The 3,898-nt window shown below is 40.4% G+C and overlaps 1 long non-coding RNA gene across 1 annotated transcript; it reads right to left on the reverse strand.

Moving 5' to 3' along the window:
- Nucleotides 1-1,810: 1,810 nt before the first annotated feature.
- On the reverse strand, nt 1,811-3,898 carry LOC116548017. The gene is made up of 3 exons (XR_004267272.1): nt 3,720-3,898; nt 3,429-3,530; nt 1,811-2,474 (listed from the first exon to the last, which is right to left on the reverse strand). It is a non-coding gene; the product is annotated as an uncharacterized LOC116548017 (long non-coding RNA).

The raw sequence follows: 3,898 nt of genomic DNA on the forward strand, positions 1-3,898 counted from the left end.
TTCATCATCTTCTGATTCAACCAGGGAATAATTGTCTAGTAGAAGAACGAATAAGATGTAGTCCTGAATTCGAACTGGAAATATCTATATGAACTCACCTGCTTCAGGTCACTGAGAAGCCCTAGAAGTGATGACCAACTCATGGCAGTAAGCATTCCCATGCCTAGGCTGTCATGTTGAAATACCATTTTCTACTAAAAGACATCAGAACTTTTTATGGGTGATTCCAAGTGCTCTCTCACATCAGAGAGCAAGAATTGATTAAGGATGACTACGATCATCACATAAAGACTCAGGAGCTGGCGTGCAGAGACTTCCATAGGCCACAGGTGGGATAAAGAGAAGCTTTCATAAGGATAACAGGTGCACCAGCACAAGGCACATCAACTACATTTATATCCATGACATCACAATAATATTTACAAACAAGTACCCTTTGGAGAATCACTCTAAAAACTGATTAAAAAATCAAGCATTTACCCTATATATTTGGAAGTGGATAACCAAATAGTAGAAGAGGAAACGTTTCTCTTTAAAGAAGTATTACAGCTAATAAATAAAGAGAAATGATGAACAGAACATCACTACTCTATGTTCTTAAGAAGTTAATGGTTCTAGGCATTGATCATTAACAACCGATAACATTTAACTCATTAAAAACACACAACTGGTCTTTATGCGCCTCCTAATCATAAAACACCACCACCTGGAAAGCAGTTTTGCTGAAAAATAAAAATCAAATTTAAATCCTATCCAACTGCTAGATGTTTTGTCCATCGGGTAACTAGAACCACATGGCTATTTAAAATAATCTTAACCAAGATTAAATAAAATTTAAAATTTAGTTCTCCAGTCTCACTAGCAGCTCAGTAGCCACAACCCCCAATTCAGATACACATTCTGCTCATCACAGTTCTATCAGTTTTGCTCCCTACCCATTCACAAGAAACACAGGAGGGCCTTAGAAACTGCGGAGGGATGCAAAGCAATCCACAAAATCCAGAAGACAAGAAACTCTACAGACCAACGACGTGGTTTCTTAAATAAAATGTAACCAAAAAAAGAAATGAAAAGGAAGATTGTTGACTAAAAAATTTAAGATAGACTGAAAAAGTCATGAAAATCAGGTAAAAATAAACTACAATGCTTATGGAAGCATGGAGAAGGAAACCAGGAAGAAAAGGAAAGAATCACCATAAAAGGCTGGACCACACCTCCTTCTACAGGGAGAAAGGGGATCCTGGTTGGTGTTGCAATCAAGCAGCAAAGCTTGATTTCACAGCCTGAGTGCTGAATACAGGGGTATTCACCTTCTGGCAACCCATTAAGTTAAACAATTGTTTTATGTTTTTCTATAGCTGTATTAAATTTTACCATCAAAAATGGTTCAATAAAATCTCATAAAGTACATTATTACCTGGCAAATTATAACAGACAAGATGAGAGCAACTGGGCCTCTGTGAGAAGTGTCATCCAAGTCAAACTGAATTGACAGAAAAAAAGGTAGCCTTTGGAAGATCAGAACATTCCAAAAGAGAATATAAAGAAACGGGTTGGCACGATGGCTCACTCCTGTAATCCCAGCACTTTGGGAGGCCAAGACAGGAAGATCACTTGAGCCCAGAATTTGAGACTCTAGCTCAACATGGTGAAACATTGTCTCTACAAAAAATGCAAAAATTAGCCAGGCCTGGTGGCTCATGCCTACAATCCCAGCTATTCCAGAGGCTGAGGTGGGAAGATCCCTTGAGCCCAGGAGGTCGAGGCTGCATTGGACCATACACTCGTGCCACTCCACTCCACCCAGGACTGCAGTCCAAGACTGTGTCACCAAAAAAAAAAAAAGAGACAGAGAAAGAAAAGATCTAAGAGTAAGAGGAGGGTAAGCTGTGGCAAGTTTCAGTGTGACTACAAAGTGGTGGGCTACAGGAAGAACATTTATAGGTATCAGATTTCTGTATGCTTACAAATAGCAGAAACTATAAATGTTAACTCAGGGATGCTACGTATGTCCTAGTGAAGAGATGCAAAATACATCAGATGTATAAAAACTTATGTGTGATGCTTCAAAATAAAGATTCGCACTACTGTCCACACTGGAAACTGAGCCTGTCCTCCGTGGGCTGTGCACATGGTCTAACTAAACTCAGATTGTGTTATTGCTTAGGACGGATGAAGTGCCCATTACAATATCTAGATGACCTGTCATCCTATGAATATAAGAAGCCAACAACAGGTAAGCAATATTGACATAAGACAATCTTATTCTAGAACAATAGTCTCTAATTATCTGATAAATCAAACATACCACCCCCTTACCTCCTCTAAATCCCAGTCGTGGGGCGCCTCCACAAGAAATCTGGAGCAGTCCAAAGAGTCGGCCTTGTGCTTACACTCTCTGTCAGGCTGGGTGACACGAAATAACCCTCCAAGTTCTTCTCGGGTATCATCATCTTCTTCATTATCTTCTGTCACTAAAGAGAAGACCATGGCAGAAAAGTGAGAAGAATAACTACAGCCCTAGAGGTCTCATCGTTTTTAACTAGTTAGGCCATGAGTCTTTGAACTCAGGAACTGAGGGTCTCTGTCTGCGGCGGGTATGATGATGGCCACATATGCGTCAGGCACTGAGAGGGCAGGTCAGCCACAAGTGAAGAGAGGCCAGGAAGCTATTTCTCTACATATGTTGGGGCTCCTGCAATCCTGCACGGCAGCAGCTGAGCGGTTGAGGACTGAGAATATTAGGGGTCGAGGAAGGGTAGGGACATTTAAAAGCAGAGCTGTAGATCACTAAAGAAGAGCTCTAAAGAGTGTTGAGCCTCTCATCACTGAGAGTATACCTAAACAAAACCTGAATGAAAATCAGTACACAACAACCCTCCCATTTCAGTGTGCTAAGCCCAAATGTCTCACCATGTGGCCTTGATCTCATCGTGCAGTAACCAGGCACAATATGAAGTTCACCACTATAGATTTATTTTTATATTAATTCTACCACAAATAACACACAGGTAAGTTTAATAAAGCATAAAATCAGAGGACAAGGGCAAAAGGGAGAACAAAATGTATGATACAGGGTTCATTCTTGGAAAGGAACAAATAAATATGTTTATGGGCAGAAATATTTTTCTGGCACTAAATTCTACAAAAAATTTCTCATGAAGGACTTTTAAAAAGAGGACATCACATGATGCAATAGACAGTATTTGCATCGAGTTTTACAGCAAATCTGTAAGTGTACTTCACAAGACCAATGTGTGGTCCTTGTAAGTTGATGATTAAAGACATCTGCCAAATAGGAAATGTAATTGCCAGCAATTATGGATGTCAACAATACCAGCCCATCATCCAACAAATTCCCTCATCTCCTTTTCAGAAAATAATCAGAGAAACTGAACCGTTTCCAGCTCTGAACCAGAATTCTTTACCTGTCCCATAAATAAGCTTTCGGAGGTTTGGAGCTGCTTGCTGCTGCCTCACAAAAGCCTCAGCTGCCTTTCTGGAAAGGTCTTCCTTCCACTTGAGGGCACCTGAAACGACCAACATCAATATCCAGTGAGGATTGTTTACATGTCTCCCCTCCCTCAAGACCATCCACAATGCAGCATCTCAACAGTTAACAAAATCTTAAAATCCAAAGACCCCCAAATGTAGACATGCCTTTGGGTACCATTTTGAGAGTCAAGTTCATAGTAGCAACCAATGAAATTTAAGCTTACCTGAGGTTTCTGTGGGATCATTCTTTTCTTCCTTGTAATCTTCTTCCTCTTTGAGTAAATCTTCTATATCACTTGTCTCATCAATTAGGTTCCTTGACCCCAGTTTCTGACCACTGCCCACCTGAGAAGGCTTTGAAAGCTTTTTCCTAAGAGCTTCTTGATTTTCTGAGTCCTCTTCC

This window comes from Sapajus apella, unplaced genomic scaffold (assembly GCF_009761245.1).
Source record: "Sapajus apella isolate SASKATOON/1434 unplaced genomic scaffold, GSC_monkey_1.0 scaffold6290, whole genome shotgun sequence".
Taxonomy (NCBI): Eukaryota; Metazoa; Chordata; class Mammalia; order Primates; family Cebidae; genus Sapajus; species Sapajus apella.